Genomic DNA, 21,744 nt, shown 5'->3' with positions numbered 1-21,744 from the left:
CACCAAAGCCTCTTCTGTACAGGAAGCCACCAGCCATTGACAGTGGAGACAGGCTCATAATGCAGAAGGGCACCATAGACCAATAACACATTTAATGGAGATATAAACAGAGTTTGAGGGGGAAGCGCAGAGGAGGGGTAATCCAGGAAGGCTTCCCGGAGGAGATGGTATTTGAGTAAAGACAGGAGAGAAGATATCCTTGCTGAATCTCTGCTTTCTTGTAGTCAGGATACTCAGACCACTCTAAAGTCGGGGGAGGAAGTTTGGTCACTCTGATTCCCCATTCTCAGACCATTCAGAGCACAGCCAGTCTGGGCGTGGTGGTAGTGGTGGCCTGCAAACCCCCAGGGGACATACCCATCGGGCCCTAGACAAATTTCCCAGCCACATCTAATTTCCCTGCTGCATCCGAACCTGTCTTCTTGTAATTGTAATTCCAGCCCCATTTATTTTATACCCACCTGTCCCCATCTGGAAGGAAATTGAGTGAGAGTAAGAAGGGAATAAAATAATAGGAACTTTTTAGTCTGGAGCAGTCATCAAATGCTCTCTTTGCCCATCAGACTGGTATTTAAATAGAGGAGGGGTCTGGGGTGGGCAGAGGGCATTGTTAACAACTGCCTCGGTGTGGCAGCAGGAGACAGGAATAATAGACTTGGAGAGTGTTTTCCAGATTGTGCTGAAGTGATGAAAAACAACGGGTCCCAAAATGGAAGTAACAGCACACGGAACCCCTCCGTGGGTCCTGCAGGCAGCGGCGGAAGCACTGCCTGGCTCCTTTTCTAACACGACTGAATTAATTCAGGGACCGTGCGAGGCTTGGACTCCCATTTCGATTACAGACAGACCTAGTTTTTGCAGAACTCATTAACTAGCAGGTCTGCGGGGACCTGGGCTTCCAAGCCTTGCTGGACAGGCCCCGGGAGCCGGCTTCTGAGGAATCCAGGCGCCTGGAGTGCGGGCCAGACCTGTGCTGAAAGTCGGGCCTCAGAGGGAAGCTCTCGCCGCTCTTGCGAGTTTGAAAGAGGTCAGCGTGTGGTGGAGGCGGGAGGAGCCCGGGCAGTGTGCTTCCTACCAGCACACCAGGCTGTGACAGTGAGGGATTTGGCACCAGGGGCCGTTAGGGTCGGACGAGGCTGAGTTCACAGGTCATCCTCCCAGCAACAACGAAGTTTGTCAGTGCGCGGCAGGAGGGCACTGACACCACAAATGGACACATGTGGACGTGTTTGAATGCTACTGGTCCTCAAGGTTCAGCTCCAGGGCCCCCTCCTCCAAGAAGCCTTCTGAAACAATCCACCTTGTCGGGATGCCCTCTCTCCTCTTGTTTCTGTCCCTTCATACTGGACAGTCAGCCCTTCATACCCTGTATGGCAGGTATTTCTGCCCATTTTATGTCGCCCCTGCTGAGCTGTAAGTTCCAAGGACAGGCTCCTTTGATCCTTCATATTCCTATCCTCAGCTCGTATCATCTTTCATGTTTACTTGTTAATACATGAGTGCATAGTCAGGCTCTGTGCTGACAGCTCGGAGCTTGGAGCCTCCTTCGGATTCTGTGTCTCCCTCGCTCTCTGCCCCTCCCCCACTCACACTCTGTCTCTCTCTCCTTCAAAAATAAACATTAAAAAAAATACATGAGTGCATAAATGAATGAGAAGTGGCTATAGGCAAAAAAAAAAAAAAAAAGGTAAAAAGAATACAATATTTCATGTACCCTCACAACAGCTTAATGCTAAGGGATGAATGAAGATAATCCAGTTGAGTGCCAATATACTTACACATTCTAGGCTGGCCTAGAACCATGTGGAGGCAGGCTCCTCGTGGGAATAGCAGAGCATAATAGTTAACCCAGACTCTGGAACCAGGTGGTTCAGTTTACTTTCTGACTATGAACTTCACTGCTCTGTGACTTTGGCTAAGTTACCTATCTCCTTTGTGCCTTACTTGCCCATCTGTAAAATGGGGGTGATAAAATGGTACTGACATACCTCATAGGATTGTTATTTGTAAGGTACTTGGAGCACTGCTTACCACAGACTGATGAGCCATTACCCCCACTCTTTTCTGAGTCTCACCTTCCTTTTCCCATCACACACACCTCACCTCAGCAACCAAACTGTGCTGAGCCAATGGGGGCCCCTGGTGGCCAAGACAGGAACTGTCTAATCATTGCTGTTTCACCATCTTGCTCATTTAAGCCCACGCAAGAATACTGAATATATCCAGCACCCCCCTTCCTTGCCTCTTAACGTTAATGACTCGGTTTACACCAACTCAGATGCCCTCTCATACATAAACATGCATTCTCCCTAACTTTCATCCGGTCACCTTTAATTAAACATCTTTCTTCATCTCTGTTATCTTTTGCTCTCCCCATTCTATCTCGTTTTGGTCCACCTGAGAGCTCCAAGTGTATTTTGGCTAATAAGCTTGATAGTAATGCTATGCTGCACTGTCCACTGATAGCCACTAACCATGAGTGGCTAGTCACATTTAAATTTAAATTCATTAAAACTAAATAAAATTAAAAATTCAGCTCCTCTCTTTTACTACCTATACTTCAAGCATTCAATAGCTACATGTGGCTAGGGGCTACTGTACTGGATACAGAACATTTCCATCATTTGCAGAAAGTTCTATGTTTACGCAACACTGCTCTACATTCCTCTAGATAAGAAGGAAATGTAATTTCAGCTTCTAAAAGGAACAGACAAAATAAAGCACTAGTTGTTTCCTTTCTGTATATATATGTCAGATATGTCTATCTATCTATCTATATCTGTACATACTTTATATAATAAAATTATCTCTGTATCTATCAATCTAGAGAGAGAAGGTTTTCATGCATTATAACATTGAATTTATTTAAAATACTTGGTATTTGGAAATCTTTTGGTACTTCATGAAGGTATCTGACAATCATCTACGATCTAATTCAACCTGCTTTTTCTCAAACATCAATATTCAAGATAAACAACCACCTATTTGTTACACAGTTCTAGGGACTTGGAATTTTGTTTACTTACCAGTGATGCAGTTCCATTGTTAGTTCAGCTGCTGGTCCAGCTACTGAAGAGCTGTGTGACCTTGAATACATTCCTTTCTCTCCTGGGCCTCCCGCAGGAGGCAGGATTACAGAGAATTACTAAGAGTCTCCTTCTAGCTCTAAGAAAAGTTTTGCTTCTAGATCTGTTTTCCATCACATGAATGTAGAGAAGCTTGTATTAAATGGCCATTAGGGTCCACAAAACGTTTATTACATAGGCTTTACGGGCTGGCCTGAGCGCAGAACAAACACTGAATATCTATTTCTGTAGGAATCTGCACTCTGAGGTCCAAATGTTGGCTGTGTCTCCATTGGGGCAGTCAGCACACAGACATCAGCTCCCACCCAGGAGCCTAGGAGAGCAGGTATCAACATTTAAAAGGTGGCCTGGCAGTGAGGAGGGGGAAATATCTCCCATAATTCCTTCTTTCAGTGCCATCATAAACTGTTCTTTTAAAATTGCCTGATTAACTCTAGGGAGAAAAGATGCCAGGTAGATTGTGTTAGACAAAGACAACTATCCTTGCATTTGCTAAGCTATTCATGGTATGTTACTATCAATCACACTGATAGTGGTAGGAATAGCACCCACCCTCTGTGTAGTTCAAGTCCATGAAAGGTTGGGTGTGGAAGCCCAGGAAATGGATACTCTTCCTGCTGGAGAAGCCCATCATTTCCTCTTTACCTTTTTCTTGGAAAAATAGCTGGGAAGGGGACACCCACAATGTGTGATGGCTGTGTCCCTGCTCCCAGCTGACTGGGCAGATATCTAACATAAGCTGACACCAGCAGATTGTCTCCTGAGACTCTGGAGCCAGGACACTGACACTGGCCAATGAGCCATAGGGAATGGAGTGAGAAGGCCTTGGAGGCTTGTGGGCTAAAGGTACCATTTTGGGGATGTCTTGATGGGTTATATGTGAGAAGATGAACAAGGAGAAAAGCCAGTCTGCAGAGCCAACAGAATGTAATAGAAGTCCAAGAGATGGAAAAGAAACCAAGCATTCTGTGGTAGAGGGGAGAATGGACAAGTGACCAAGTGGAAAAATTAGACACCTGAGGTCTTTCCGGTTCCTGTGAGGTCCACACTTTTTATAACTGGATGCTCATAGAGTCTCTAGTGTTTTCCTAACTTCCTCTTTTTACCTGCCCTCCAAGTAGGTTTCTGTACCTTGCCTCCAAATGATTTTGACCAGGCTTTCATTGTCTCAAAACAGAGCTCCGATAAAGTGATGGATTGTGTCTGTCTTGCCCATCCTGCTTCCAGAACTGATTTTTGTAAATACCATATGATGGCCTAAAGGGCCCAAAGGAGAAAACTAGAAGTTCAGGGATACAGCAGTTCATTATCAAGCATTTCCTGGGCATCTCCAGTGTGCCAGGTCCCGAGTAAAGGACAGAAGGGTGTCCTTTCCTCTCCATTTCCAAACCCTCACCAGCTGTGAGGGCTCTGCTCAGTGCCGCCACTTCCTTGAAATCTTCCCAGATCTATGCACATACACATACACTCCCCAGAGTTGGGCTCTCCCTCCCCCAGACTCCCATGAAATAGCTTCTGCATCTCTATTTGGGCATTCTGCCTGTCTTACAGTTCTGTGCATCCCAGGCTCAACCTTTACTAGTATGTGAGGTTCCTGAGAGCAGAAGCTGATTCCCACTCACCTAGTTCACCTGCCCAGTGCCTGGCACCAACCAGGTGATAACTAGTTTTGGAAGGAGTCCCTTGACACACATTTAGACCATATTTTTGATCTCCAACAAGTCTAACCTCTTATGGGTGCTCATTCAAAGCTGTGGAATCAAACACCAAGTCTCCAGAATGTTCTGGAATGTGACTGGGCACAAGCCCTCATTACAAAAAAAGGACCCCACAGCTGTGAGAATTAGCTGATAGACAGTGCACCTTGACTTGCTACTTTTCCAATCCGACTACTCTCATTTTGCCAGAAAGCCATCTCAGGTGACTCGGCTGTATTAAACACCTTCTTCCTCCCAGTACACCCCTAGCTCTGTGTGATATTATTCTGGGCAATGGTGGCCAGGAGAACATCCCAAATAAAGAAGTAAGGAAAGGCCCTAGCTAGCGCTGGGTGGCCGATTTCTATGAAAATTGCCTGGATAAGGGCTTGGGCCAGTTTTACTGGCTTGACTGATTTGTTCACTGAAGTGATTGATAAGACATAATCACCTAGATGTTTGGACCTCTAATTCGGAGAACTCAGGTGTTTGTCCATATGCTTTTCTCATAGTGTTAACCAGCAAAGGAGTGGTTCAGCACGACCCCCAGGAGGATGGCTTCTCCATCAGCCCCTTTCGTCTCAGTGGTCTTAATTAAGAATATCACACAGAACGATCAAATGTTCATCACCAAACAATTATGAAAAACTTTGTCATAACAGGGGCCAGACCAACTTCTGATACCCACAGCGTAGGTTACATGTAAACTAAATTCCAACATCACTAAAACACTAATGTTGGTTAAGTTTTTGGTCCTTTTTCTAGATCAGGGATGCTAAATATGCTTCATTTCTCTTATCAATGCTCATTGTTCAGTGGCACTTGCTTAGAGCCTGTGTTGAGAAAGATTCTGAGGCCCAGAGTAAAGTGCTGATGGGTGACTTGGATTTCACAGGGTGGAAACTGGGACACTGAGGAAGGTTACTCCAGGCCAAGGGGCCAGGACAGATAAAGTCTCAACCACTGGTCCATCCTTGGGGACATGTGCACCAAGTACCCTGAGAGCACTGGCTCCTGATCCAAAAAAAGACCACAGGCCTTGGGTGTTGGGGTACAGTCCAATGAACAACAGCTGGGAAATTTGGATTGAGAGCATTTGGACACGACAGACACGCTTTATAGCAGTGGTGGCCCCAGTCAGCTATGACGGCAGGGAACCCTGCGGACCGCGGCTGCAGTGCAATTCTGCAAGGTCACTATGACCCCCCCTCCTGCCAGTGGCTCCCTCTTCTCACGCACCAGGGACAAGCCTATGCCCGTTTCATCAAGAAACTCAATGTTCATTAAGGCTGCGATTCCCAGCCTGGCAGGTGGTGCCAATGTGGTGGTCCCCTAAGCCTTTCACTTGTCTGTCTTTCCGCTCATCCCAGAGACTTTCGTGGTCCCCAGGCCAAAGGAAGCCCCCAGGACATGGGGCTGTGGCCCTGTCCCCAGAAGGCTCCTGCCACAGGGGGTTAAATCTTGCCTTTGGCCTGCGCCCCCTCTCCTGTCCTCCTCATCTCCCAGCACTGCCTCACCTGCAGACGGACGTTCGACTCCAGATTTGAATGGAATAAAAACTGACAGTGTGGAGCCATGTTCAGGGCTGAGCTACAAAGGATTCACGCAATTATCTTTGTCAGAATTCATTTTGTCAGCATCCCTCTCTTCTTCAGGTTGCACGCTACTAATATCTTTCAAAAGTTTGAGGAGACTGAGAATAAAACGAGGGAAGTACCAGGAACATCTCCACATTAGAACAAACCGGACACAAGGCAGGGCAAGGGCAAGGTGTGTGAACCCAGAAGAGTGAGGGGGGAGGAGCCCTTGGTGCTGCAGAAAATCCCAGAATCACACTGGGAAGGGACCTTGGAGGCAACCTGTCCCACCCCACAATGTCGAAACCACTCCTCAGTCCCTCGCTTCAGGGACAGGGGCCCATCACTGCTGAGCCCATCGTGGCATTCCAGGGGGGCATGGGCAGCCCCTGAAATGTTCCCTTGGCGCCTAGCCTCAAACACACCAGGAAAAGGCAGCCGAGTCCAGGACAGCTATCATGGGTTATCCCAACTGCTCCTGCACATCCTTCACACGCACATGTGTGTGCACACACACCCCACCAACAGAGAGTCTATATGCCGATTGATCCAGCCCTGGAGTGCTTCTGCCCTGCCCTCTGGTCCCTGGTGTGCAGGTCACTTGCCTCAGCTATGGAGGGCTAACGGGGTCTCAGCCTTAACTTGTACAGAGCGGAGGACCTGCTCCCCGCTGGCCGCCTCTATACCCAGGCTTCCTCGTCTCAGTTCACTGCAGCTCCTCCCTTTGAGTTGCTCAGACTAAAATCCTCAGAATCACCCTTGCTTCTTCTACCTGTCTCAAGTCCCACATCAAATCTGTCTGCAAACCAAATCGGCTCTGCTTTCAGAATCTGTCCAGAATCAGACCACTTGTCACACTGTCAGCCTGTCCGAGCCACCTCCATCCTCACCTGGAAAAGCAGGCTCCCTGCTCTCCCTCTGCTTCCTCATTCACCTACTCTTTCTTCTCCACATGGCAGCCTGGGCGATGCTTTCACAGCATGAGTCCAGTTACCTTCTCAAAGCCCTCCAGCGTCTCTCTGTGCTACTCAGAGTGACAGCGGGGGCCTCATGTTGGTCTACAAGGCTTGGTTCCCAGACTCCACTAAGGAATGTGGGCTCATCCCCTCCAGAAGAGGGGAGCTTCCCAGAAGAGGGGCATGGTGCTGCTCCTGGTAGGGCAGGGAGAATGTGGACAAGGAAAAGGGAGGAAGGACACCCAGGCCCAGAGGAGGATGGGATTGAAGGCCTGGGTGAGGGGGAGGGGCAGCTCAAAGGGATAGAGCTTTGGGAAACAGTGGGAGAGATTCCTGGGAGAATCAGGGTGTTCAGTAGATGAAGACATTGGACTTCTACCCTGTGGACAATGGCAGAACTCCTGAAGGTGTCTGGGCAAAGGGCTGATGTGGTCACAAATGCTCTATTTCATAGGCCGACAGGGCCGTCACCCAAAGATGGAGGAGAAGGCCCAGAAGAACAATTAGAAGTCAGCCGGCAGGTTGTATGAAAGGAACACTAATTTGGGTGTCCAGAGAGCTGCGCCCCAGTCCCAGTGTCACCACTAATCATACTGGTGATGTTCAGTAATACCAAACCACGTCTCCTCCCTCTTGGCCCAATGGCACCTGTCATCGAGTCCCAGAATCACAGAGCTGCCAGGGACCTCAGAGGTCATCTAGTCCAGATTTCCAAACTCCGGCCTGGGAAATCAATTTACTGAGGTAAGAGTGTTTTTAAAATGAAATAGAAGAGAAGGGACTAGGTCAGAGTGCACTGCTTGTAGTAAAGATAAAATTGCTTTATGAAACTTTTGTTTTGAGTGTGTGTGTTGGTTCAAAATATAAATCCACTTCCGTGGGTCACGGTAATGAATGTTTGAAATTCACTGATAAAGTCCACTCCCTCTGCCCTGTGTGAACTGTGTTTACAGCATTCTCAATAAAATGCACGACCTCTCTTGTTCATCTCTGGGAATAGGATGACGACCCCTCTCAAGGCAATGCTCTGTGTATCAGAAGCACTTCCTCACGCTGAGCTCAGATTTGCCTTTTGTCCTCCTGTCCATTGGTCTTCCCCGGTTCTTTGACCATCTTCCAAATAAACCCAGTCTGACTTCAGATAACCGCATTGAAAGAATGGGAGACAAGTTTACAGGCCTCTTGACTGTGTTCTTTCAAGGCACTAAGCTCATGTATTTCTCATGTCTGCCCGGCACCTCTTCTCTGGGAAGCACGATCCGGGAGCTGATTCTGGGTGACCACCTCCCAACTCATAATCTACTCAGTTTCAATGGCCAGAACCCCAACCCCTGGCTCCAGAGATGGCCAGTGTGAGCGTCACATCCCCTTGGTCATAGGGACTTGGCTCCAGGGCAGGAACACGGTCCAAGCAGAGACAGAGACAATCAGGGACTTTCGCTGAAACTATTAGAACAAATGATACAGTGCTAAGACGGTGAACTATAAGCCCAGAAGTGCAATGACCATCTTTGCCAAAGCCTAGGGAAAATGTGTCACTGAATGAAGCCAACACCGAGGAAACTAAAGGGGATGGAGAAAGAAAGCAAGAGCAAGAGAGAGAATAATAGTTGCTGTGATGGGCTGAAATGTGCTCCCCCCCCCCCAGTTATGTTGCAGTCCTAACCCTCAGTACCTCTGAATGTGACTTATTTGGAAACAGTGTCTTCACAGAGGTAATGAAGTTAAAATGAGGTCATGAGGGTGGGCCTTCATCCAATATGGCTGATGTCCTTATAAGAAGGAAAGGATTTAGACACACAGACAGATGTGCAAGGAGAGAAAATGCTGTGAAGACACACAGGGAGAATTCCACATGAAGACAGAGGGCTGGAGTGACACATCTGCAAGACAAGGATCTCCAAACATGTCTGGCAAACTTCCAGAAGCTCGGAAGAGGTAAAGAAGGATTCCCCTACATTTCCAGGGGGACTGTGGACCTGCCGACATCTTGATGTCCAGCATCTGGAACCGCGAGACAGTACATTGCTGTTGTTTGCCACCCAGTTTGTGATGCTTTGTCCCGCCAGCCCCAAGACACTAACACAGCTGCATATACTTATAGAGCACTTATCGTGTGTAAGCATTTTACATACATTAACCTACTTAATATTCACAGCCCTATAAGGTAGTACTGTTTTTACCCCCGTTTTACAAATGAAGAAATGGAAGTACAAAGATGTTAAGTAACTTGCCCATGGTCACTTAGCTTATAAGAGGCAGGGACAGGATTCGAATGCAGGCATTGGCTGACCATTAGGCAATACTGCCTCTCAAGAGAGGTAGTGTCTTGATGACGCTGTGGAGGCTCTGGATCCAATGGCTAGAAGCCAATTACAGGAGCCAAGAAATATCCAGAACTCAAGTTCTTTTGATTTGGGTTTCTGTTGCCAACGAACCCACCCTGGAGGCATCCCAGCTCCATAGAGCTTTGTTCTACAGCCTGGTTCCCAGATGCTTTGTCATCCTTACCGTCTTCACCCCCACTCCCATTCCCTGTACACTGCCACCAGGGGGTGGCCTTCTTGATTCCTTGCCTTAAAACAAACCAAGGTTCTTAAAAATGACACACTGGCTCTCTGGTTGGTCCTCAAGGACCAAAAGGCAGAGAGTGGCTAGCAAGGAGCAGCAAGAAGGCTGAAGAGAGCTTTCTGAAAAATTCATTAGGGAAATTCTCCCTCCTAAGTCTAAGGCAGAGAGAAGTAGAAGAAAGAGGAATGAAGCCAAACATGCAAGAAATTCATATGGGGTTTTACAGGGGACTGGGCATGAACAAAGATTTGAGGGTTGACTGGGAGACATGTAAAAGAGAGGGGAGGAGGAGGAGGGGGAGTGGAAGGAGGGGAACAGGGAAGAGGGAAAGAGGAGGGGGAGGAGGAAGAGGGCTAGGAGGAGGGGGAGGAAGTGGAAGGGGAGGAGAGGGAGGAGGAGGGAAAGAGGGAAGGGAAGGGAGAGGATGAGGAGAAAGAGGATGCCTCTCCAGTGTCTCCCGTTCCCACATGCCTCTCCAGGTCCAGTCAACCATCTCTCTCCAAGCATCTCTCCAATCTGGCCCTTTATCTCCTACAAGAAACCTCACGACTGACAAAATCTTGTGAACAGATAGTTAAAGTGCTCCAAAGGAAGGGAGGCTTCCGATGAGCAGTAGAACTTTCCAGTCTAGAGCTGAGAGAACACAAGGTCACACTCCAGAGAACCCAGAGAGCCAAGGAAGAGGTATGGGAAACTGACCATCAGCCCCAGACCCAGCGCTTAGGAGGCAGCCTGTAGCAGGTGAAAGATAGTTTCAGGCCAAAATAAAAAGTGCTAGGAACAAAAAATGGGTGATAAACTTCGATAACAGGATCTCTTGCTGTCAAATTGCAGCATGTTGAAGGATTTAGAGAGTCTCAGAGGCCTCTGATGTGAGATGGTTTGGTAAAGCTTGTTGGTCTTAACGCTGAAAGCAGAGAGGGACGGATATAGACCAAAGTGGGAAAGAGGCAGGAAACTGAAAGACAGGACGGGAGCCAGAAGAGAGGGACAGGAAATACAGAGAGGGGAGAGGAGAGACAGAGTGGAAGATGAAAGGGGAATAGAAGACACGGAAGGGTCAGGATGGAGAGAGAACTGGTGGGGGACTGGCAGAGTGACAGGTGCCATCATTTGTGGGGCAGAGGTGCCCGGACGAAAGAAAGGGCCCACCGACCGCAGCCCAGGGCACCTGGAGAGCGGCCTCGGCTCCCGCAGGAGTGGCAGAGGAGGCCAGGAGGCCGACACATGCTGCTAATAAATGACTCTCGCAGTTGATAACCCTCGTTAAACAGAACTTCACAAATGGCTTAATTTGAATTTCCAATACTTGATAGATTTCAAACCCAGGACAATTATCTTTGACGTAAAGGATCAATAAACAGTTCCCTGGCCTGAATCCCCCAAAAAAGGGGACGCTTCCAACAGGGTTGCTAGGATTAAAACTCCTTCAAATGCCGAATAAACACTGACTTATCTCTTTTTAAAGAACTTTTCTGTAAGGCAAAGGTTAGCTTTGTAAGGAAAGGCTGGATGAAAATTAATCTAACTTACGGTGACCTCCTCGAGCTGGGTTTGAATTACATTTCCACATGGCCTGTGAAGATCTTTCACGTCTCTCGCTCCATTAGTTGGTGTACTTAGTAAAGGTCAGGTAATGAGCAGACGTACTTTCCAGTCCAGAACATGATCCTGCCGCACGGCCCCTTCCACCTTCCTGGCGTGTCTCTGTTGGAGGTCACCGGTCTGGGTACGAGCCATCTTTGCGATGCCTCATCCTGAAGGCTCCTGAGAACGATGGACATTACCATTGTCACCACAGCTCTGGGATGTCAGAGGTCTCACATGGTTCCCCATGCTCTGGGGCTGAGAGAATTTAATAGAGGCCCTCAAGTTTCTTATACTCACAAGGGGAAATTCACACATCCCTTTCAGGGAACTGCTCTGTTTCAACCTGCTAACTAAATGTCAAAAGAGGGGAGGGAAGGAACTGGAAAAGGAAGCCAGTGTGATAAGAAAGCTTCATATGCCCCCAAACCCAGAGTCTTCTGTCTTTTGGTCTCATCCATGGCAGGTTCACATTCGCATGGGTCCCTGAGCTTCTCTGTTCATTTTGTTCCTTTACCCTCAGAGTGGGATCAGAATTCACTGCTTTCAGAAGATGGCCAAAGAGCCTAAAGGAAGCATGCGCTGGATAACAATAATACACACTCATAGTCCTTCTGCAGGAGCTGGACCTCCCTGTTCTGAGAACATAAAGAGACGAATTGGGTCAGACCTTGCCCCCAAGGACTTTAAAATTGTGGAGTAACAGATGTGTATGTCATTGACTGGCACACACGGGCACTAGAGATGCCTGTCATGGCCTCCCCACACCCATCAACCTCCTGAGAGACTATGCCTCCAGGTTTCCTGGGGCTGGATAAGAATGTTCAACCTGTTTAGGAAATGAAATTCAACTTGTTCTCTTTCTTTCTCTCTTTTGAGCTCTCCCCCGTTCTCTATCACTTGCTATATCATAAGGCATCTAACCTCCTACTTGGCCATGTTTTCTCTAGCCCCTTCCCTACTATCATTGTGGAAGTTGTACATTCTACTCCCAGTCTTTCAGTGTTGACCCTTTAAACATTTGAGTGCTTGTTTAACTGTATACTTTGCTAAAAGCTTAAAGGGAACTGGTATCTTTATCCTCCTGCCCTCATATTCCCCATGCTCCAGACTTCTTGGTCTAGAATGGAAGCCTGTTTGCAAACACGAGAAAGGCATTGCAGCAGTTCTCCACTTGATAGCCATGTGGAGCAGTAAGGAAGGTGTGGTGGGAACTGAGGAGACTTTGGGGAGCCACCAGAGGGGAGCTGCTGGGTCCCAGGCAGGACACCAGAGCCAATCACAGATGGCTGCCCAAGAGTGGGCTGTGGCCAGGGCAGTGCTGGGTGGTGACTGCAAGAACCCAGGCACAGCCTGAGGGCCAGGTGGCTCTGCCCAGAAGCCCTCCACTCTTCCTGAGAGAGAAACTTCAGGCCACCCACTCCCTGAACCCTGGTCACCAACAGCCCAGTGATTGAGCAAGGGAGAGCCTTTGCCCAACTCATTGCGGGGCTCCCCCTTGGAGGACACCTCCCCACATGCCCCAGGGCCCCAAGCAGGGAGTGGGAAGGGGCTCCTGTGCTCTTCTCTGGGGTGAAAACTAGCACACTGGAGCACCCCAGCCTGGGAGGGCACGACGGATATTCCTGCTACACGCACTCGAGGGTTCCCAGCTCTCCCTTTTCCTTCCATTCTTTGCCTTTCATTTAACTGGGCTGAGAATCATGCCCGTGACAAACCCTCCCACAGGCAAGAGAAACTGAGATGAGACCTGAAATCGGACAAAAGCCAGAACCAGAGCCTGCAGCGTTGGCAGGTCCTCAAATCCCAGAAAGCCCTTAAGAGGATCTACCTGAGGTTCCCCGCATCTGGCCGGCCCGGCTGCTTACATTTGTTATTCTTCTGGAACCAGCTAGCCAAACGAATAGAGGGTATTTTTCATTCCCTACTCAGGACCTAGAGTGAGCTTTTTAGAATGTAGATTGGGTCTTATCCTTCCCCTTGATAAAGCCCCTTGATGGCTTCTCACCCCAGCCCCCTTAAGACAAAATCCAAATTCTTTACCGTGCCTCACAGGGCCCCGTGTGTGCTGGCTTCTGGCTGCCTGAGGACATGCTGTCCTTCCCTTTCTTTGCCACCCCAGCCCCGCACGGCCACTCTGCCTGGGTTCTTGCAGATGGTCTCCGTCTCCTTGCCAGCTCTCACCCTTCGTACAAGCTGGGCCCTCGGCCTGGAACACCCCCTCTCCTCTTGCCCCAGCTCACCCCTGGCTTGTTTCTTCTCATTCTTCAAATTTCAACTTAAATGTCGCCTCCTTGGAGAAGCCTCCCTCTCCAACCACCTGCTGAAATGAGGCATCACCACCTCCCTCTCTTTGCAGCACTTCCCCTAACGGTGATTTGCTTCTCTTCTTGTTTATCCTCAGTCTCGCCCCACAAGGCTGCAAGTTCCACTGAAAAGGACCCTGCCTTGTTCACTACTGTTTCCCCAGCACCTAGAACAATGCCAGGCTACCCATAGGCTACTCAGTAATTATTAGTGAAATGAATGAGTGGATTTATCAAATAAGCATTTATTGAGTGTTCCAAGGTTGTGGTGAAGAATGAGTGAGGCAGTACTATGCAAATATGAATGGCTCTCATTGTCAGCATCATCACTATTTCTAGCCGAGATGAATGTGCAGACCTGAGCATGGGCCAACCACCAGCCAGTTTTGCCAGGCTGGTTATTTCCAGAACAATCTGGACAACAGCAACCACTGAAAAGGTCAAGGTTTCACCACACTTGGCACAAGGATCATTTACAGTCCGATCATTTGGATTAATTTCTTGACTTTGGTTTGATCTGTTTTTGTCAAGCAAGCAAATATATATTGATATTTGCAAAAAGCTTCCCTGCATGTGGTGCCCACTAAAATATGGCTGCATTTTCCATAGTAATTGTCTCTAGAAGCTCATTCCCAGCTGCGCTGGCTCATTTAGCTAATCTGCAGTAAGTATGGTATTGATCCAAGCAGCAAGGGAGGAGCACATTAGCCTGGCCCACAGAAGGGTCATTACTTTGGCTGCATGGTCACTTTACAGACTTGGCTGCAGACTAAAAGCCACCCCGAGAAATCAGCCTTCTGCTCTGACCTCACCCCAAGCACCACCGTACTTACTCACCCAGGCAGTGGCAACTGAGCTGGCCACAAGGAGAAAGGCAATGTGATGACAACATTTCAAGGAGACCCTATCACTCCCAAGAAAGAGCTCCTATCATTCATTCTTTTCATTCATAACTGACAATTTCTTCTAAAAATGGTAATACTCAATGCTCGCCAAGATGCATTAAAATTGATATTTTTATATGCTGTTATATATGCCTACAAATGTCCAGAAATAGGGGATTGGTTAACTGAATAAGCTATTGCACATATTTTCAAAGAATACTCGTCAGTCATGGGAAAGTATGTGTGATTTATGAAGTGGGGGATGGGGAGGAAGCAGCTTTCAAAACAGTGTGGACATTTTGTACACCATCATCCCAAAGTATTTAAAACTAAATTTGCACATATGCATAACAAAATTACTGGATTGATGAAAGAGGTGGTGGATGCCCAGGGAAAGGTATAATTCTCTATCCTGTCTGTATTTGAAATATTTCACAATAGGGGCGCCTGGGTGGCTCAGTCGGTTAAGCGACCAACTTCGGCTCAGGTCATGATCTCGCGGTCTGTGAGTTCGAGCCCCGTGTCGGGCTCTGTGCTGATGGCTCAGAGCCTGGAGCCTGTTTCAGATTCTGTGTCTCCCTCTCTCTGACCCTCCCCTGTTCATGCTCTGTCTCTCCCTGTCTCAAAAATAAATAAAACGTTAAAAAAAAATAAAAAAAAAAGAAATATTTCACAATAAAAAAGTGAAAAAAAAAAGATTGAATACATATATGCCAAAATATTGACAGCAGATGCAGGATCCCAGATTGTTTTTATTTTCTTCGGAAAGAGTGTCCATATTTTTCAAATTTTCTTAAATACACTTGAATTCTTTTTAAGATTTCCTCCCCCCCCCAAAAAAAAAAACAATAAAACTTCCTTTACAAATAAAGCAACCGTCACACATGGCACCCAGTTGGTTAGTGCTTACATGTTCAGGGTCTGGGAAGGCGTGATGGAGGAAAGAGCTAGCTGGGGAAGGAGAACAGGTGTCCCAGGAAGGAAGAACGCTCTAAGGCAGGGAAATCCATCGTTTGGAAAAGTTGGTGGATCCTCTTATTTGGCTGATTAGAACCCGTGAAAGGTAGACCAGACTAAAAGGGTCTGGAGGATCCAGAATCAGAGGACTGGGGGCCATAAAAGGGAGGTGGGGAGGGACCTGAGGGCACTGGTGTGCAGAAGAGCTCTCTGTGTTAGAATGGTCACCGCAGGCTGGAGCAGAGGGTGTTGGATGGCCACACTACAAATATGGCATCCGGTAGAGAGGCTAGAATATGGCCAGGTGGAAATAAGTGGGCCAAGCCCGGGGCAGTGGCAGTCCGGCCACCCAAGGAACATTCCCCAAGGTCCAGCACAGGTTCCCTGGGGAGGTGATTAAGAGCTCCAGCTGAGGGGCCAGATTGCCTGGTTTGATCCTGGCTTCACCACTCACTAGCCATGTGACCAGAGGAAAGGACAAAACCCTTCTGTCCCCCAGGGTTTTCATCTGTATAGTGAAGATAATAATACGCTATCACAGAGCTGTTGAGAGGATGAGTCGATAGATGTGAAGCACTTGTGAACAGGGCCTCATATAGAGTAGCAGTACAGGTTAGCTGGCATTATTTCCTCCCACCGGAAGTCCACCCACAGTGCCCTGTGCCACAGTAGCATGTTGCGCGCAGGACCATCTGAATCAGCAACGGGCATAAGCCAAGGCACAGTGTGTGGGCTCTGTCACTCCAATCCTCCCCAAAAAAGTTGTCAAAAGAGTCAAAGTGTTTACAAAGTCAAGGTTAGGAGAGACTAGAAGGATGTTGTAGAAAGTGTCAGTGACCCAGCCTCTGGTCGCAGCTTTGGCATTAACTCCCAGATCAGAAGTCAGGGTGAAGATGATTGTCCTGGAACAAAATTCCTAGGTCACTGGCAGGATAGTGCCCCCTGTCCTGGGTGCAGAGCCCATCTCTTCTGACTCCACCTGCAACCTGTGGCCGGGAGGTTTTCTGGGGCTGCTTCCCTCATCTAAACTGGCCTTTAATAGCACCTGTTGTGGGGCTGAGGTCCATCTGCTCTGAAGGAAATAAACTGGAACTACTCCCGTTACCACCGCAGGAACTCTGCACCTACCAGTCCCCAATGCAAACTGCACGTGGCTTCTGTAAAACTCAAAGTTGGAGGCAGAGCTGCCTTTGGTCTGAGCAGGCAGGAGAGGGTGGTGGGAGGAGCGATGTCCCCTACATCCCTACCTCCTCTCCTATTTTCAGACCCACAGAAGTGATAAACAGGCTCATTCCAAGGCAAAGGAAATGCACAATCAATCCACGCCTTTAGGGCTGGGCTACAATTTAAGGAGAGGAGAAGAGAAGATAAATAAAAAGGCCTATTTTCAAGAGAGCCATTTAAGCCCAGAGAGAGGCCGTAATAATGTGCGCACCAGCTCTGCTTACATTCGTCCCTGGCTCTCTCAAAATTGCCCTGAGATAATCAAAAGGAAGTGAAGGGGAACAACACAGACTCCAGTTGAGAAGAGGATGTGGTAATTAGCACCCGATGCCTGGACCCCGCTGTCAGGCAGAGCAGTTGGTCACCGCGGGGCCTCCTGCTGTCTTCCAGTGGCAGAAGACACTTCGGCTCTTCCCATCTCACCCTGAAGTTGGAAAGTACCGCACTGACACGTCCATGACTATATTTCTAAAATCATCTCTCAAAGAGATAAATGACTTCCTCCAGCCAGCGTTGTCCGACCCGGGTCTGGGAATAGATAAATTCATTTACTCGGGAGCTAAATCTCCATTTTTCTCCCAGTGCCATCTATAATCCCATCTCTTTCACTGTTTGAGACACTTGGGGTGATGAATGTGCTCCAGTCTTGGGAGAGAGGTGAAATCCTCACTGGGAGGACCTAGCGGCCAATCTGAGGGCCAGGCCCAAGTGACAACCTTCTCTCTGGGCCGGCTGAGTTCCGGAAGCCACCACACAGATGGGTCCCCTGCAAGGAACCACACTAGGCTCCAAGTAGGAGTCCTGTCATCCCCACATCAGACCTGTCTACCTGGGCCTGGACAGGCTGAAGCCTGCCCTGCAGAACGGCGAAGCCCCTTCCATGTCCCCTACAGTAGGAGACAAGGACTGGCTGGGATCAGAGGAAGGAAGGCCGGACAGGCAGCATGGCTCTGGCAGATACCCCAAACTCAGCTCCTGCAAAAAGGCTAGAATTGAACCTCGAGAAGGATTCTCTATTGCTAGTAATTCTTCCTGGGGATATTAACAAAGCAAGGCCGCAAAAGTTACCCCCTCTGTCTCTTCGCTGATCTTCCAGGCCCGTGGATCAGGGTCATCCAAACTCCATGAGCCACAATTTCCTCACCCATAAAATGGGGATCTTAATTCCTATCCTGCAAGGATTCAGAGAGGCGAAGCATAGACACTGGTAAGATAGATGCACAGCTCATTATTATTCTGTCCTAACCCAGCAGATCACATCAGGACACCTGGCCCAGTGGGTCTCAGCTCCCACTGCACGAAGCCATCACTGGGAAGCCATAAAATAAATAACAAATGAAACACGGTGCCTGACTTCCAGCCTGAACCAATTATATCCCATCTCTGCCAGTGGGGCTGGCACCGGTATTTCTCAGTGTGTAGCCAAGGGCCAAGAAGCTGTGGTCCAGTTTGCTCACTTGCTCACTCCTTTCCTCAGACCCCGGGGTCAGCTCCTTGTCAGGCTCTAAATGATCAACACATGCTTGTTGGCTCAGGGGCAGCCCTGCAGTGGCCTTCCCAGGAGAGACAGAGGAATGATGACATACTGGCTAAGACACATCAGTAAGGACTGTGGCTTGAAGCCCACAAGCTGACGACAGTGTAGCAGATGTTTATTGAGCCTGTTTGAATGCGAGGTTCTGTACTGCTTGCTGGGTGTGGATTGTGTCTCTTAATCCTTCTCATGACCCTTGAGGTGGCACTGATAGGAAGACAATTTTACCGATGGGAGCACTGAGGCTTAGAGGCTACCATGTGGCAGAAGAGAATTTTGCCTCTGGCCTCAAGCTGGGGCATGTTCCTCACCCTATCTCTCTGTGCACCAGTTCCTGTCTCGGTTAAGGAGGGGGGCCATGAGCCCCAGCCCCAGCTTTGAAGTCGCTCTGGTGTAGTACAAAGGGTGGGTGCTTGGCTGCCAACCAGATGTGCATTCACACCTGTGCTTTTCACCATGCCTGGGCCCTGGCTTTCAAGTTGATGACAGCAGAATGAGGTGGGCCCACAGAGTGGTGACCTGGATGGTCAGGGGCCTGATCTCCAAGACCAAGATCTTCATGACTGTAATACACGGGCTCGGCCTGAGATTAAGCTATAGAGTTTGTTCCCCATCAGTCCTTCACGGACGCCCCACTGAAAGTTGCATGTGGGTGTGTACGTGTATGTATGTGGGTGAGCTGTCCAAGGTCACTTGCCAGTTACTGATAGAGCTCAGGATCCCAAGATGCTGAACTCAAAGTATAGTGCTTCTTTTCTTAAGACAGGGATACTGCGGGAGCTTTGGCCAAGGGCAAAGCCTCCTGGTTCAATTTGGACCTGGACTCTTGGCCTTAGCTCAGCCTCGTGGGTGCAGGGTGGGTGCAGAGGCTTGGTGCTCAACATCTTTTCCAGTCCCTTCCAGTTGGCCTTCCTGTGCTATAGAGCCAAGAAGGCCCAAAGCTGCGTTTACTGGATGCCCTTGCAGCTGAGGGTCCAGATGTGATTTAGGTCCAGCCAATCAGATGCACCTGAGTAGTGCCTGTGGCAGGTGAGGGGGAGGCAGGGCTGCATGTCTGCTGCTCCTGCCCCTTCAGCTCATGCTGCATTATCTGCAAGAGCCGTCATACGTCAAGAAGCACAGTCAAGGCACTGTTGCTTTGCAGCTATGGATCCAGCACATTCCTCCACTCTCCTGACTGTGGCAGAGGTGGGGCTCCTCTGGCAGGCCGGTTCTGCAGTGTTGTTCTGGGAGTTATTTCTGCAGACCCAGCCAAGGGTCTACTCCGCTCGCCCTCCAAATGAACAGTAAGCACCTAGTTTCCTGTCTTAAATCCCTTTCTTCTTAAACAGCTAAGGCTACTTCTATTATCTGCGACTAAATGTAGACTCCTACCAACGTACCTGGCTTTGACTGTGAGACCTACATGAATAAGGGGAAGCAGTACTGCCCTGAACCAGGGGCCAGAGACGGTGAGCTCTGCCTCCAGCTTGCAGCGGGCACTTGGGTGAAACACTTGCCTAATTTGAGCCTCAACCTTCACATCTGTAAAGTGAGGACCACCCACATTGGGCTTTCAGCAAACACCAGTCCTTCAGAAACTTAGTCTAGCCAAGGAGAGGAGCTACTAGTAGGGAAATGGGGGCTATACAGTATCTCGGTTGTCCTGACAGATGATTCTGCAGTATAGTGGGACACAGAGGAGAGACAGTTCCTGGGGAGAGGTGGGGGAATCATAAGAGCATCCAGAGAGGGAGTTGGCATTGATAGGCTGGGGACAGGAAAGGCGGAGTTATAGACGGAAGAACCATTTGAGAAGAGATACAAATGTATGAGAGTCTTGGAAGTTTGGGAAACAGGAAAGTGTAGGGCAGAGAAGAGGAGAGCCCACTGGGGAAGAATCCTCTGGAGGACAGGGCCAGACCCTCTGGGGCCACGGTGGTAGCAGCCAACCCTCCATACCTGCTGCCATCCCAACTCCTGCCTCTTTACAACCTAAGTGTTTCAACATCCACAGCCAACCTGTGAGGTGAGAGGCAAGTCACGTTTGCCCCATTTTATAGACGAGGAAGCTGAGGCTCAGAGGCAAGAAGCTGACGCATGGGCACACAGGGAGTTCAGTGGGGGAGAAAGGATAAGAGCCAGTTCTCTGCCTTCCAGCCCAGCTTTTCTGCGCGACGACCCCTGTCAGTGGGCGGGACGCAGCTCAGGGGGCGGAGCTGGGCCTGCCAACGGAGTAACTGCAAGCTGAGGCTTTCACCTGCTTGGTAGGGACCTGATCCAAGGGCTGAAGAAGGGTCCTGGGCTTCTGCACTGAAAGCCGGGGCCACAAAGACAGAAAGGCCTGGAGTGAAGGCAGCATAGGGTTCAGCCTACCCCCCAAACCCCAAGTCCTGCCAGTTATCATGGTTATAAGGAAAACAGACACAGGATCTGATCCCAGTCTGCTCCCAGCTCCAGGAAAGGCTCATCACCACACTGAGTCTGGGTCTCAGCTTGCTCAACAGTAAAATGGGGATAAAAAATTTTGCTTTGGTTACCTTCAGGGTTTGGGGAGAAACACATGTGATAAAGGATCTAAAAGCCTCTGGTCACCCATAGACCTGGCAGTCAGGGATCTTCACCTGAGGAATGGAGGAATGGGCCGGGGGGGGGGGGTGGCCAGGAGGGGGCCTCTTCCATACACTCACCCCAGAGTGGGCATTTTCCTCCCTTGTCCCTTGTTTCCTGCCTCTCTCTACACCCCCCTCATCCCCCTGCCCAGCCTGTTTGGCATCCCCCTGACACCTCCCCTATCCTAGTCTTTTATCCTGGCCGGCGGAGGCAGAGGGGGTGTCCAGATACAGAAGGAAAGCCCCTCAGCAGTCAATCTCATTCCTGCTCTCTGGGCGGCAAAGCTGGAAATCTCCCAAGCTGGATTTGGCCGTGACCCTGCACGGGGCCGAGGTACCCCCCTTTTGTTTTGGGCATCTTCGCACCGTGGAGCTGCCGCTGCCATCCCACCACCAGCCCTGTGAGGAGTTCCATCCCATTAATGCCTCCACGTCACCATGGCAACACAGGCTCCCGACTCTTCCAAAGATGGGAGATAGGAGTGCCCGTGCCAGGGCAGGCCTGCACCCCTTCTCCACACACGCAGGAGAGCCAGAGACCTCGACTCGTCTCCAGTCAGGACAGCTGCCTCGCCTGATCTGCTGTGTCCCCGGTGTCTGCCCCGCAGAAACCCCCGCGCGCCCCAGACACCCACAGCCACTGAGTGTGTTAGCGGATGGCTTTCAGCTTTTTTTTAACGCCAAGTTTCTCCATGACCACGTACCTGCCTTTTCTCCCCACAGCTCTGAAATCCAAGCAGGCTCATAGCAGAGCTGGGGCTAACACAGTGACAG

At 49.4% G+C, this 21,744-nt stretch overlaps 1 long non-coding RNA gene across 3 annotated transcripts in view; it reads right to left on the bottom strand.

The window, feature by feature from the left end:
- LOC147574912 (uncharacterized) overlaps positions 1-21,744 on the bottom strand; it is an 80,618-nt gene that overhangs the window by 32,253 nt on the left and 26,621 nt on the right. For 2 of the 3 annotated variants that reach the window (XR_015242837.1, XR_015242838.1), the window contains exon 3: positions 11,421-11,654. The exons of the other annotated variant lie outside the window; for it this stretch is intronic. This is a non-coding gene — a long non-coding RNA (uncharacterized LOC147574912). The remainder of the gene's footprint in view (positions 1-11,420; positions 11,655-21,744) is intronic. 3 annotated transcript variants of the gene reach the window in all.

This window comes from Puma concolor, chromosome D4 (genome assembly GCF_028749965.1).
Source record: "Puma concolor isolate L17-30 chromosome D4, mPumCon1.1.hap2, whole genome shotgun sequence".
Lineage (NCBI taxonomy): Eukaryota > Metazoa > Chordata > Mammalia > Carnivora > Felidae > Puma > Puma concolor.
Note: the sequence above shows the minus strand (reverse complement) of the source record. Positions and strands in the feature narration are given on the sequence as shown.